This window comes from Polypterus senegalus, chromosome 1 (assembly GCF_016835505.1).
Source record: "Polypterus senegalus isolate Bchr_013 chromosome 1, ASM1683550v1, whole genome shotgun sequence".
NCBI lineage: Eukaryota > Metazoa > Chordata > Cladistia > Polypteriformes > Polypteridae > Polypterus > Polypterus senegalus.
The window spans coordinates 152,900,459-152,917,011 of NC_053154.1; positions in this window are offsets into that span (position 1 = coordinate 152,900,459).

Genomic DNA, 16,553 nt, shown 5'->3' on the forward strand with positions numbered 1-16,553 from the left:
TTAGAAGGCAGAATAGATAAGAAGTCTTCAGTCTTAATTGGAACTTCATAAAAGGCAAGAACCAACCCATATACTTACATTGATTTAATACACTGGTCTGTTGTTTTCAGGTGCCTATCCTTTGGTTTATTGTTGCTGTAGGTCCCGATAATCATTTGTAAGGTGTCAACAGAATATCACCACCTCACTTGTGGCTGTTAATTCACCGAACCCTGCTTTGCAATTCACTTCCTAGAAGAACGATACACCTGCACGTATTTTAGCTGGTGTACTGATTATGAAAATTACAAAAATGGATGGATGGACAGATAGATAGACTTGTTCCTCTAATGCAAGAGATTTATTTTACCTTTAACCCAGGGAAAGGATAACGAGGATGACAAGAAGCAATTCTTTCGAGAGATGTAATAAGCTCACAGCTGCTTAAATGAGCCATGATGTACCTCGGAAAAGAGCTTGCTGTGCCACCCCACTCTAAGACACTTAGAAATGACCATGACTGGTCACAGCAAGACACCTTTCAGCTAAGACGATCTGTATCATATGTTGTGTGGTGTGGTTGAATTTTGTCTGTATGAAGGAGAAAAAAAACACACTAAAATTTTTACTTTATATGCTGTATATAGACTTAAAATATGAAAGACCTAGAATTTTGAAAGAAATATCAAAAGAAAATATTTTTAGATGAGTTAGGCAAGGTTGTATGAAATGAATTGGCTCATTACACGGGCATATGGGAATATCTGACTGATCTGTCTTTAGTGAGAAAGAATATTTAGAATTAAGATGCTTCAGCCTTTCAAAATAACAAAAGTATGGTACTAATAAAACTATAAGAAGTCACTTATGCATTAAATAAGGATGTGTTAAGCTAACCAAACAAATTGTAACCCAATACAGACACTAAGCTGTAAGAGTGTATTCTTGTAAGACAAATGTACTAAACTAACTTTTAAGGTAGCTTTTGATATTGTATAATCAATTATTATATGCTGTGCATTAATCGACAGTATAACATTAATTTTATAAGCTGAAAAAAGATTCTTAAATTGTAACTGCCACATAGCTGTTGGAGTGTTGTAACCCTGATGGCGCAGAAGAATAGGGAAGTACATGTATTGCAAAGTGCTGTCTCTGTAAAACTAGCCATAGCTGAATTGCACAGCCTAGGTTGTATTGGGAACCTGTAATTTTTAATATGCACAATTCCTCTTATCTAAAGACTACCATGTACTTCTCCTGTATTGATCTAATGTGTCATCTTAAGCTACTTGCAAACTCTATGTGACCTCAAAATGAACTGCCACATTTTTTTTTTCTTCTTCTCAACAAACTTGAGTATAAAGGAAGGTAGATTTCCTGCTAGTAGGATAGGCTGCCTATGACAAACTGAGCTGTGAGCTGCTGCAGACTCTGCCACCAAGAATAAAAGAAATTGCTTTTTTACTGTTTATCGGTGTTGGCCTTCTGTTGTTCTCGACTTTCGTCCACATTAGTAACTACAACATCAGCATAAAACACTGCCATTCTTATACGGTACATCTTTTAGGCTCATTTACAGTAAGGTCATTTGAAATTATAAAATCAAATATACCAGTTTGCATGGCCACAGACTTAATCAGACAAGAGCTAAGAAGTATGGTATTGATTCAAAGTTTAAGAGACAGATATCTAAGGAGAAAGGAAGGAAATAGTTGTAAGGTCAGGTAAAGCGATAAAAAAGTCACAAAGAGATCAACGGCTTTGGTTCAGAAAACAAAATGTACGGGTTAGAGCCTGCTCTTGCATTTAAATTTATGTTTTAAAGTAGTAAAACAAATGTATCAATATTGTATACTAATGTTAGCACAGGGCTCTCAAATTCTCAAAGTGGCTTCACATTTTCATTTCAGCCAATTTTTAACTAGAAGCTAATTATTGGTGTGAATGAACCATGTCATTAATATCTGACTTGTCAATGCTCTCATTCTGCCACACCAAATAGTTTAATATTGTGTATTTACTCTATCTAAGAACAATTGGAGTATTATGTTAACCCTAGTAGCTTAGTGTTTCTCTTTCTTTGTAATTATATTTCAAATATTTTATTGAGACACACACTTAATGAGGAATACATACAGGTGAGAACGAGATCTGATTAGCTTTTGGTGTTCCTGTTCTCATAATCTTACAATTAATGGGCAGAAGGAAAAAGAACACATAAGAGTTATATATTTTAACATTTGAATAACAAAATAAAGACAAAAATGACCTTACGTCAAAAGCAATAAATGAGTTCTAAATAAAATTATAAAAAATTGTTGGATAAAAACAATGCCAACACCACAGCCATTTGAACACTGAGTCTGAGACCACTGTGTTCATGCGTGTGTCTGAGCATTTTGAGTGCTTTTTAATTTGAATGCCCTGAACCCATGGTTTGGTGGAATTGGCTCGACCCAGGTTAAGATGCTGTGAGAAAATGATGGCTTCAAGAAGGTATGTGGCACTTTTTTACATAATAATAGTTAATTACATTTATAGAGAAATTTTCTTGCTATTCAAAGCACATAATAAATAGTTTACTGTATATGTTGTATCTGAAGAAATACATTAGTTCCTACATTGTTTCTCTGTCTTTCTCTTCTTAATTATGTTTTTCAATGTGTTGGTGAAACTAAACTGCTCAAAAAATTTAAATGAACACTTTGAAAACACATCAGGTCTCAATGGGAAAAAAAATCCTGCTGGATATATACACTGATATGGACTGGGTAATGTGTTAGGAATGAAAGGATGCAACATTATTTGATGGAAATGAAAATGATCAAACTACAGATGGCTGAATTCAAAGACACTCTGAAAATCAAAGTGAAAAAACGATGCGGCAGGCTAGTCCATTTTGCCAAAATTTAATTCCAGCAACTCCAAATCGTACTCGGTAGTTTATATGGCCTCCACGTGCTTGTATGCATGTCTGACAATGGCAGGGCATGATCCTAATGAGATGATGGATGCTGTCCTGGGGGATCTCCTCCCAGATCTGGACTAGGGCATCAATGAGATCCTGGACAGTCAGAGGTGCAACCTGGTGGCATTGGATGGACCGAAACATAATGTCCCAGAGGCGTTCTATTGGATTTAGGTCAGGCAAGCATTTCTTTCCTCTCCAATCAATGGTATCAATTCCTTCATCCTCCAGGAACTGCCTGCATACTCTCGCCACATGAGGCCCAGGCATTGTTGTGCACCAGGAGGAACCCAGGACCCACTGCACCAGCATAGGGTCTGACAATGGGTCCAAAGATTTCATACTGTTCCCTAATGGCAATCAAGGTGTTATTGTCTAGCCTGTAGAGGTCTGTGTGTCCATCCAAGGATATGACTCCCCAGACCATCACTGACCCACCGCCAAACCGGTCAGGCTGTATGATGTTAAAGGCAGCATAACGTTCTCCACGGCTTCTCCAGACCCTTTCATGTCTGTCACATGTGCTTAGGGTGAACCTACTCTTATCTGTGAAAAGCACAGGGCACCAGTGGTGGACCTGACAATTCTGGTATTCTATGGCAAATGCCAATTGAGCTCCACGATGCACGGGAGCACAGGGCCCACTAAAGGACGCTGGGCCCTCAGGCCACCCTCATGAAGTCTGTTTCTGATTGTTTGGTCAGAGACATTCACACCAGTGGCCTGCTGAAGGTAATTTTGTAGGGCTCTGGCAATGCTCATCCTTTTCCTCCTTGCCCAAAGGAGCAGACACGGTCCTGTTGATGGGTTAAGGACCTTCCATGGCCGTCTCTAGCTCTCCTAGAGTAAATGCCTGTCTCCTGGAATCTCCTCCATGCCCTTGAGACTGTGCTGGGAGACGCAGCAAACCTTCTGGTAATGGCACGTATCGGTGTACCATCCTGGAGAAGTTGGACTACCTGTGCAAACGCTGTAGTGTCCAGGTATCACCTTATGCTACCAGTAGTGACACTGACCGTAGCCAAACTACAAAAGTAGTAAAAAAAAAGTCAGAATAGATGAGGAGGGAAAAATGTCAGTGGCCTCCACCTGTTAAACCATTCCTGTTTTGGGGGTCATCTCATTGTTGCCCCTCTTGTGCACCTGTTGTGAATTTTATTAACACCAAAGCAGCTTAAACTGATTAACAACCCCCTCTGCTACTTAAGTGATCAGATCAATGTTCCCAGAAGTTTCATTGACTTGATGCTATACTCTGATTAAAAAGTAATTTTTTATGCAGTATATACAGTATAATACAGTATCACTGGGCACTGAAGTAAGAATTAGTAATATTCCTTTCAGAATATATATACTTTACATATATATATATATATATATATATATATATATATATATATATATATATATATATATATATATAGTCACGCACGCGCGCATGGGGAGCCGCATAAAGACCCAAGGTGTAGAATGAAAAGTAATGTCAAAGGGGAGAAACGGGACACTAACCTTTTTCTCCTTTTTTCCTACAGAAAGAAAGAAGCCACGCCACCATGAATGCTTTCAGACTCCCTAATCCTGTGTTGACACTTCTGCATTCTTTCCCTTCTTTCTGTCTACCTCAGATGACGTCATGATTCCCATCAACCACCGCGGTTCCTTCCCAGTGTCATTTCCGGTCCTACTCCATAAATGTTGCCTATTCACCATCACTGTCTGTTGTATTTTGTATGAAAATCTCTGACCTAGAAAAACCCAAATCTTACAGTATATGGGGCCGGACAACCCCAAACCTTTATGCTGTGTGTATATGTGTATATATATATATATATATATATATATATATATATATATATATATATATATATATATATATATATATATATATATATATAAATATATATATATATATATATATATATATATATATATATATATATATATATATAAATAAATATATATATATATATATATATATATATATATATATATATATATATATATATATATGGGCGCACGGTGGCGCAGTGGTAGCGCTGCTGCCTCGCAGTTAGGAGACCCGGTTCGCTCCGGGTCCTCCCTGCGTGGAGTTTGCATGTTCTCCCGTGTCTGCGTGGGTTTCCTCCGGCACTCCGGTTTCCTCCCATAATCCAAAGACATGCAGGTTAGGTGGATTGGCGATTCTAACTTGGCCCTAGTGTGTGCTTGGTGTGTGGGTGTGTTTGTGTGTGTCCTGCGGTGGGTTGGCACCCTGCCCAGAATTGGTTCCTGCCTTGTGCCCTGTGTTGGCTTGGATTGGCTCCAGCAGCCCCCCGTGACCCTATTTGGATTAAGCGGGTTAGAAAATGGATGGATGGATATATATATATATATATACTAATAAAATATATAGTAATAAAAGCCAATGCACTACCCGTGTAGGTAGAAGACTGAAATTTGGCAGGCTCATTCCTTACAGCTTACTTACAAAAGCAGGTTTCATTTCGAAATTCTACGTGTCACGGTCATAACGGTCGACATGTTAAACTTTCTTATTTATGGCCCCATCTTCACAAAATTTGGTAGGCAGCTTCCCTGTGCTAACCAAAACTGATGTACGTACTTATTTCAGTGGTATGATGCCACTGTCGGCCACCATATTGAACTTTCCAATGGTCTTTGTTACTTATGGGCCCATCTTTAAGAAATTTGGTATGCAGGTTCCCAACGCTAACTGAATTCTACTTACATACATATATACGTCCATATCCTGCAGCTTGGTTGCTGTGTGAGGTGGCGTTGGGTCCCCCATCTCCTCGTCTCCCACGTAGTTGGCTGCCTGCCTATATAAGGCCTTCCGTTGCTCCGGTCTCTTCATTCCCTTCCTTGCTTCTCCATGGTATTCACGTCTCCCTGCTGATAACTGCAGCCTTATTATTTAATCCACGGCTTCTCCGCTGTTTTATTGTTCGTTTATTACGATTATAGTTATTGTGTTGGTATTTTAGACTTAGTTTACATTGTTCAGGTACCCATTTCCTTTATTGTTCCAATCGTACACCATTAACATATGTGGATTCAGTTGTAAAAGTGGATGACGTGGAGCACTATCCAGTAGAGTTTCTCCACACTCTGAATCCTCTAGGCACTCTTGAGCATAATCTAATTTTGAAGGTTGGGGCACCAATAATGTAACTGAGAAACTTATAGCCACCGAAACTTTGTAACGGCACGAGACTTCAGGTCACGCGTCTGCAAAAGAACCTAATTGAGGCAACTATTTTTACTGGCAGTGGCTCAGGGGAGAGAGTTTTTATTCCTTGCATTCCCGTTATACCCTCTGATCTCCCATTTCAATTCAAACGCCTTCAATTTAAAGTAAGGCTCTGCTTTGCAATGACAATTAATAAGTCTCAGGGACAAACCCTACAAAAGGTTGGCATTGATTTGAGGCAAGATTGCTTTTCACATGGCCAACTGTACATTGTATGCTCAAGAGTAAGCTCAGCGCACAGTTTGGTCATATTACAACCAGAGGGCCGAACTGACAACGTGGTATACAAACAGATCCTTAACAAATAATTATCAGTGTATTTTCCCTCAGTTTAAAAAGTTTTAAGGCATTATTTCGTGGGTATTTTGCTAGTATATATATATATATATATATATATATATATATATATATATATATATATATATATATATATATTGTGCTTGATTAAGTGCCTCTTGCTCCCTTGAATGCTCAGACACTATGTCAGACACCAGATAAAAAGTCCAATAATTATTTATTATAATAATAAAGTGCACAAAGCACCCTCCACTCCACCATACTCAATAAATAAACACCCAATAATCAAATAAACAATCCTCCAATCTCCCAGATGCTTAGCCACCCTGCCTCCCAGCTCAGCTCAATAGTCTGGGATTTCCCACAGTCCTTTATAGTCTTCGACCCGGAAGTGTGGGGTCAGGTAGAAACTTCTCTTTTTACTTCAGCCAGAAATATATCATTTCTTCCGTTCCCGTGACTTGGAAATACTTCCGGGCTATACAGAAAATATAAATCCCTGGGCCTCCCCACAGCATTATAATTCCACTGTCCATGATTCCCTGCTAGCATTCGGGGCACCTGTATGCTGCAAGGAGGGCTCCATCTGGCAGCCTGGGGGTATTGGCCGGGATGAATGGACGGCCATATCTCACAATATTGTAGCAACCCGGCAGTCCGCGCTGGCGGAGTGACGCCTTGTGGGTAAATTATGTAAAATAGTTGTGGGGAATTTATGGGAAATTTATGTGAAAGTTATTGTGTGTAAAGATTAACTAAGTTCGTAATTGTCTTTCCTGTTGTAAATGTTATATGTGTTTGTGCGAGCCGTGGGGTGGGTTGGGATATCCGTCCGGGTTGTAAAATGTAAATAGATACCGTTAAGAAATGTCGTTTTGTTGTTGACCTTGACAGTGGTTAAGCGGATGAATTTGAGCTTTGCTTTCTGGCTATCTGTGAATAAAGAGATACAACAGGACAGAGCTGTTATTCATTGCTAAGATTTCATCTAAGCAATTAATGCCGAGACACTCGGAGTCGTGCGGTGTATGGGACACGAGTGCTCATTATTTAAGAAGCTGGGTACAGCTGCGTGCTACCGAGACGCTCGTAGTCGTGCGGTGTATGGGACACGAGTGCTCGTACTTAAAGAGCTGGGTACAGCTGCGTGCCTAATGCTGGCAATCCGCTAGCCGACAGCTTGGAAGAGGTGCACGGCGAAATCGGCTTGAAAATCTTCAAGACTCGACCACGGGTCGCTACATTGGTGTCAGAAGTGGGAGACCAGGCTGTTTAGAAGACGCCGTCATGGAACAGAGTCTTGAAGAAGTAGAGCGTGCCATCTTAGAGAACAGCGCTACGTTAAACGCCTGATCAGCGGAGCTGTGCGGAGAAAAGAGGCAGACCGACCTGATGGTGCCAGTGTTCCCCGGACAGTGTTGCGATCGCCCAAGCACGGACAGAGTGGGTCGCCGGCAGCCACCGCGATACCCCAGGTTACCAGTCGGCCGGTTCTCTTCTCTCGGTCACCTGCTAAGCTGCGCGATACAACGGATTGACGCCCTTAGAGCCCTACCTTGCACAAGTGGACCTGGCGCGATACACAATGAGTGGAACGCCAAGAAGCTGCGACACACTTGGCCCTTGCCTTGGAGGGTCCCGCACTACAGGTACTCATTGATCTGACATCAGAAGAGTGTCGTGATCTTCAGGCTCTCACAGCTGCTCTCACCAGTCGCTTTGGACAAAGAACTTCAGCAGAATGCAACAGAGACAAGCTGACTAGCCGACGTCGGCATGAGGGTGAGAGTATAGGAGCCTTTGCCGCTGACGTCAGGGTATTGACACGAAAAGGTTATCCTACCTTCGACAACAGTGAGGGAAGAACTCGGACTTCATGCTTTCCGCGGGCCTCACACCAGAACGTCTTCGCCAGCATGTCTGTCTATCATCACCCCGAGATTTGAGCGAGGCAATGAGAGAGGCTGAGCGGGTCGAAGACATACTACAGGCGGAGTCACCGGCAAAACGAACACCACGACCGAGTCGATTAACCAGAGCCGTTGAACGAAGGGTGGAAGGGGACCTGTCTGAGGTAATGGAGGTCAGCCGCGCCCAATCAACATCCACCCCCCGACAGAGACAACGAGTGGACTGCTGTTTTCGATGTGGAGAGCCAGGACACTTTGCCAGGGATTGCCCGCCCCAAGTCCGCTACCTCGCACAGCATCACCGCAGGGAAACGACATCGGGTGAGGCCGTGAGGGGCCCTCGCCCGCTTTTCAGCACCCTCAACAAAGACTGCTTCAAAGTTGGGCGCTGTGGATTTTCCACTGGACTATACCTGGACTGCACTATTGATGGATGGCCATGTAGTGCCTTAGTGGACACGGGTCCACTATTTGTTTGCTGAGAAAAGGAGTGTTACCCGAAACAGCTGGTCTTCTTCCCGAGGGCTGGACCCCCACAAATAGCGAACTACGCACGGTTACGGGTGAACGGACAGTAATGCCCGGAAAGAAACTGTTATCTGTGATGGTAGGGACGAGCCAGACCAACCACGAATTCTGGCTTGCAGATATAAAAGATCCGTGCATTATCGGGTTGGACTTGTTGGCCCACTGGGGAGCATGTGTTGATGTCTCTAGGGCCGTCCTTTGCTTAAGTAATGAGACTGTGCCGCTCCAAACGGGCCGGAACCGTCCTGGAAGGGCTGCTGGCTTGGATTTGCCTGAATCCCGCGGCGCACCGGCTCCCGATCGTTGCTCAGGAGATGCAGAGGCTCAAGGGGATCCTCAGGAGAATGTTGCAGCTCAGACCAGTGCTTCCCAGCGGTCTTCCTCACGCGACCACCCATCAGCTGAGACCGCCGCTGTAGAGGAATTGGGCCGTCAAGTGGGGAACATCTGAAACGACACAGCAGGAGCAACTTCAGCAACTTTTGAGAGACTATGTGGACGTTTTGCGGCTCGAGAGGAGGACTGTACTAGACGAATTTAGTGAAACATCACATAGACACTGGCATGCCGCTCCCATTCGCTTTGCGCCCCACCGATTGCCTCTTGCGGCCAAGCTGCCGAGGAAATGATTTGTGAGATGGCAGCCAACGACGCATTGAGCCTTCGGACAGCCCCTGGGCTGCACCAATGGTCATGGTACGGAAGAAAACGGGGTTGGCCCTGTGTGGACTTTCGAAGGTTAAACGAAGTCACCGAAAAGACTCGTACCCACTGCCACGCATCGATGATGCACTGGATTATGTGACTGGATCCTGCTGGTTCAGCACCTTGGACTTGCGCAGTGGGTATTGGCAAGTGGAACTAGCACCAGAGGACCGACACAAAACCGCATTCACCATAGGGCAAGGGTTGTGGCAATTCAAAGTGATGCCGTTTGGGCTGTGTAACGACCGCCACTTTTGAAAGACTGATGGAGAGGGTGCTGAAAGACATTCCCGAACCCGTGTGTGGTCTATCTGGACGATTTGTTAATCCATGCCAGAGACTTTGATCAGGCTATCCACAACTTACGGGAAGTCTTGACGGCCATTCAGAGCGCCGGGTTGCGGTTGAACCCCGCAAAATGTAACCTCCTCTCCCAACAGACTCAGTTTCTGGGACATGTGGTTAGCGAGAGTGGAGTGGCTACCGACCCAACAAAGGGACTGCCGTGAGCAACTGGCCCCACCAGCCAACGCCACCGAGCTGCGGAGCTTTCTGGGCTTAGCCTCATACTACCAAGATTCGTGAAAAACTTTGCAACTATTGCTAACCCCTTGCACCAGCTAACAGTAAGGGCCAACAGTTCGAGTGGACGGAGGACTGCGCCGATGCCTTCCAACAACTCAAAGCTGCTCTTACCAGTGCACCTGTCCTGGCATACCCTGACCCCAACCAACCCTTTATTTTGGACACGGACGCCAGTAATGTGGGGGTCGGCGCAGTACTCTCCCAAAAGGGGGAGACCGGAGAAAGAGTGGTGGCCTACTATAGTTGCAGCCTCAGTCGGCCGGAGAAAAACTACTGTGTTACCCGGCGGGAACTATTGGCAGTGATCTTGGCAGTGCGACACTTCAAGCCTTACCTTTGGGCACTAAGTTCACGATTCGAACTGACCATGCTAGCCTTACATGGCTGTTAAACTTCCGCAACCTGAGGGCCAGGTGGCAAGGTGGATAGAAATACTTCAGGAGTATGATTTCGAGGTGCAACATCGACCAGGGCGGCAGCATGCAAATGCTGATGCCCTCTCCAGGCGACCATGCGTCCTCGACGACTGTCGGTATTGCTGCCGGCAAGAGGAAAGGGGTATGGGACCATCATCATCAGCAGCCGGACTAGAAGAAACGGATGGAGCAGAGGAACCATTCACCATCGACCAGTTAAGGCAACTACAAGCAGACGACCAAGTGCTGAAGGAGGTAAGGGGCTGGCTGGAGACCCAGGAATGCCCCGATTGGCAAACCGTATCTTCCCAAGGGCCGGAACTCAAGTTGTTACATTCGCAGTGGGGCAGCCTGGAGTTGCACGATGGTGTGATCTACCGAAGATGGCAGGCACCAAGAGGGGGTACTGACCATTTGCAACTTCTGGTTCCCATGGCTTTACGCACAACGGTCCTCCGTTGGGTTCATGGAGCAGCTGGATCTGGGCACTTTGGAAATGCAAAGACAGTGCGCCGGCTGCGGCAGCGATTCTATTGGCCCGGATGTCGACAAGATGCGGAGATGCACGCCCACTGCTGTGACGCTTGCACGCGCAGAAAGGACCTGGTCAACGCCTCACGCGCCACTACAACAGTATCTCGTCGGCCTCCCATGGAGAGGATTGGGGTAGATGTGCTGGGTCCTTTCCCTACCACAGAGGCCGGAAATCGTTTTGTTTTAGTGGCGATGGACTATTTTACCAAATGGCCGGAGGCATACGCCATTCCAGATCAAAGTGCCTCCACAGCCGCTCAAAACTGCTGGACGAAATGTTCACTCGATTCGGGGTGCCGAATGAACTGCACAGCGACCAGGGGCGGAACTTTGAGAGCCGGTTGTTTAAAGAGGTGTGTCAGCGGATGGGGGTGAAGAAGACCCGGACCACCCCTTCACCGCAAAGCGATGGACTGGTAGAACGGTTTAACCGCACCTTGGCCGCCCAACTTGCGATCCTCACTAGTCAACACCAGAGAGACTGGGATCAACATTTGCCTCTGGTCTTGTGGGCGTATAGGACGGCTGTTCAGGAATCGAGTCAGTGCACACCGGGCGGGCTGATGTTCGGAAGGGAGATGCGACGCCGGTGGACTTGGTGTTTGGCTCACCCCCTGAGCCTGAGCTTGCTGGCGGTCACGAAACGGACTATCTCCGACGATTGAAAGAGCGACTGGACACTGTACACCAACTGGCCAGAGAGGCCCTAGAGGGAGCTGGAGCCCGCCAGAAGCGGGCATATGACACTCGGCGCATGGTCCAACCCTGAAGCAAGGGGACAAAGTGTGGGTGTTTTGCCCCCAGAGGAAACGGGGGTTGTCCCCAAAACTGACGCACCATTGGCAGGGACCTGGAGAAATTTTGGATGCAATTTCGGACGTGGTTTTCCGAGTCCGAATGCCTGGACGGGGCAGACGGGTGGTGCTGCATAAAGACCGTTTGGCACCATACCACCCATTGGCCCCAGCACCAGAAAGACTTGAGAACCAAAGCAACTCTCCAACATCCACCCTCGGTGCCGAGACAGAACTTGACAGTCTCAGGACTGAGCCTGGCACGGGTGATGAAGAGTCAGGCAGGCCCAAAGCGTGTCCCCGCCGGCCAGGACATTTATCAGACTTTGTTTGTGAAAATTAGGGTTGTGGGGACACTAACCCTCTTGGGGGGGGGCTGTGTAGCAACCCGGCAGTCCGCTGGCGGAGTGACGCCTTGTGGGTAAATTATGTAAAATAGTTGTGGGGAATTTATGGGAAATTTATGTGAAAGTTATTGTGTGTAAAGATTAACTAAGTTCGTAATTGTCTTTCCTGTTGTAAATGTTATATGTGTTTGTGCGAGCGGTGGGGTGGGTTGGGATATCGCCGTCCGGGTTGTAAAATGTAAATAGATACCGCCGTTAAGAAATGTCGTTTTGTTGTTGACCTTGACAGTGGTTAAGCGGATGAATTTGAGCTTTGCTTTCTGGCTATCTGTGAATAAAGAGATACAACAGGACAGAGCTGTTATTCATTGCTAAGATTTCATCTAAGCAATTAATGCCGAGACACTCGGAGTCGTGCGGTGTATGGGACACGAGTGCTCGTTATTTAAGAAGCTGGGTACAGCTGCGTGCTACTGAGACGCCAGAGTCGTGCGGTGTATGGGACACGAGCTCGACTTAAAGAGCTGGGTACAGCTGCGTGCCTAATGCTGGCAATCCGCTAGCCGACAGCTTGGGAAGAGGTGCACGGCGAAATCGGCTTGAAAATCTTTAAGACTCGACCACGGGTCGCTACAATATATATATATATATATATAATGTGTGTGTATGTATATACTACTTCAGTTCTAAATATTGTTTTCATATTTACGGTCTTCAATAGCTAGCTTATTTTATTTTTCCTTTAAAAAAGGAGTACCTTTAGCATCTTTACTAGGATCTTTGTATTTTCCCATAATTCATAATTTAGAAAAAACGTATTTGATATATTTATCTTGGGAGCAAGAATTCTTTATTCAGATTATTCTACAGAAACTAATGATGAGGAAATTGTATCTCATTTGTTGGAATTATATAATAAGTGTATAGGATGTATTAGTATCATATATGGCATCCTGTTTGCTTGTCTTGTTATAATATAACTAATATGGCTGCAAATTTAGAGTACCAGATTTTATACTAATAATCTACTAAAGAGACACAGAAATGAAAATGAGATTCAAAGCCTGACATTATTCCCTACTCTGTCAAAATGTGAACTTCTTTTGATTGTTTGGCTTTAGTGCTATGGAAATGAATTTTAACTTATGTGGTGTGAATTTGAAAACTCAGGCCAAAGTCCCAATGTTTCTTCACACAATAATCCCAATGATGAATTTGTTAAGTCCTCACTGACAAATATTACATTTACAATGCATTCTGTACCAGACTGATACAAATCTAGTTAATTTTATGTTTGTATACTGCTTTTTACAGAGTGCATGCACAGAGCGCTTTTACAAGTTTTCAGATAAAAATACAAGTACAAATCTTATAAATTTCATAATGAGCACACGTAAAGGCACAGTTTTGTTTAAGCAGACAGGAAAAGTACTTTGAAACTGATTACCATAAATGGAGCCCAGCAACATCTGTCCACTAATTAATTGTTGACCTATTATGACAAAATATCCCAATATGCATCTTTATCACAGACTTTGGTCAAATACTGATATCGAAATGGGTGTCTGAGAATAAAAGGCAGACTGTGTGTATAAACAGGTTAACTTTATAATTTTGGAATAACAATCAAAAATGATTGTAAGCCATTTATCTATTTGAATATAGTGCAAAGACACCACCAATTAACATTGTGTAGCAGGTTACTTACAATAAAGCAGAGCTGAAAGCCACAGATGAAACTGTAAATGATGTGAGATGAGTATGATGATATGCAGTGTTGGTAATAGAAGAGTAGTACATTTGAGAAGGATAACATAATTTAAACTAACAAGCTAGCATTGTATCAACAGTTACTCTCTTGAAGTTACTGCTGCCCATTACAGCTCTGACCCAACCAAGCCTAAAGGGTAGTTGCCATTAGAAGGCAATGCTTTTACACTAGATTTAGAATTCCTATGATTAAACACATTACTTTATGGGTTTGCTGAACTGCTGAAACATTAAGATAATTGTGATGGTGCAATAGGTATAGGTTAACCTGACTTTCTTTTAAACTGTCTTGAAATCACAACATATCTGGCCCTGCCACTTTTGGTCTGGCTGAACAAACACAGGAGAGTTTCTTTTTTTTAACATTTTCAGTTGAAGATACAAAATGAAATGACATACAGTATAATATCATCACAAAAACTGAATAGATATTCAGTCATGCTCATTCCCTAACTTTCAAAGATGCCTATAATTATAAATTTAAATTAGTGTTAAAGGTACTTATTTTAGCAGCACAAATTATATTGCTGTGAAGGATATCCTCATTTGACAAGCAGCACTCCCCTTTGAGTCCTCAAGCCATTCATGTAGCTGCCAGTTGTTGAAGGTGCTGTCATCACAAAACAGTCCTGGCCACCTTGCAGTAATGAGGCAGATTTAAAGTTCAGGGTCACATCATCTGACAAAAAACAGTAATGCATCTAGGAGCAGAATTTTTTTTCAATGCATGAAGCTGGTGCAACATACATAATGAAAACTTTACAGGACTTATGAAATTAATTTCAGTAATAGACATGTGTCCAAAGGAATGCTGTTAGGCTTAGTAACATATCTATGTTGGCCCTTTAAGAGTGAATATCAGTGAGTTTTTGAGTGTATCCTATGACAGACTTTTGACCCATCCAGGTCAGTAATACTAAACACGTTGAATATTTATCTGCTCTTCTACAGCATATTTTTGACTTAAATGTGGTGACATTTATGGCTTTCCTCTGCAATGGAATCCAAACGGAAATAATGGTAACAGAGCCTAAATTCTTAATTATTTGGAAAACAGTTTTTTCTAGGTAACTTCTAGATAAATATTTACCAGTGGATTGTAAAAAAAAGATGTCTAAATTTCAAAATGCCTCTATGACAAATTTTGTGACTTGAATAACATAAAAATATTACCAGTGGCTAAAGCAGATCAGCTCTAGAGTGAGTTTCTATAAATAGCAGAATGTGGGAGATAAGGCTTGTTCCCTGTCAAGCATGTTTTAGAAACCCTGCTAGAAGAGTTCTAACTGTGTGAGATCACAAAGGTGTAATTAAAACAACCAGAAAAGCAAATAAAATAATAAATAAATATTTAACTTAAGAGACTTGTCCATCCAAGGCATTAAATGTCAAAGGGTCTGATATGGAGCAATACAAAAATAAGATATTCAACACACAAGAAATAAAATTAGCGTACATTGTCATGCATGAGTGTGAATGGGTCACCTTCTGGGCTCATCTGAGATTAAGCAATACCATCCTGGGACAGCGTCATCTCTTCTTCTGCCCACAGCTCCAAGAAGACATCCAATGAGGAAATTGACTCTTCTGGTCGATGTAGATAAACCACAGGATGGAGATCTACCACAGACTAATTGCTGTGACAAGCATCTCTTTATTAAAAGGAGGCACTGGAGCCTCACCATTTCTTTGTCTATCTGCACCAACAAGTGCTATTTCATTTGTTCTGGAAACCATTACTAAAAGGCGTGAACCAGTTGGCACTCCAAACATTTATTCTTTGGACATGTGCAGTATCTTGTGCGACCCCAACATGGAATCCATACTAAAAGAAATGCTGAAAAATCCACACATTGTCTCGATAAATCTGTTGTCCAATTTGCCATTGGAAATATTCTAATATGTCATAAGGGCAAGAAGAAGCTTACACTGCTAAGAAGCATTTTCTTGGCTCTCGCTGGCTTCACTACAAATGAAAAAAATAAGCTGCCTAGTCTGAAAACGTAACGGCTGGTATGTATCATACACACAGCTGAGTCAGAATAATAGCCATAAAATATTAGAAATCCTGTCCACTGACACAAAGTGAGACATTTGATTGAAATGACAGACTAGTAACAGATCAAATATGAAACCAAATGAAATGGCTCAAGTCGATATTGCAAAAGTGTCTTTAAAAATTCAAAATGGATACCATTTAATGCTGTGTGGTTCAATGAGCCCTAAGATGGACTGGCACGACTTGGTTCCAGTCTTGCATCCATTGTCACTTTGGGTTCTCATGTTTATGAAAGTTAAATGCACTTGTGTACTTTTCACTTGGGGGCAATACAACTGCAAAAGGATTAGTGATGCTGCATTATGGATATAAATTCTTGCCATCTGACATTATGTCTGCATACATTGCCTTCCACTTACTTTTTTTTTCATCTGTCTTCTCTGAAGACAAGTTTGTTAGGTGAAC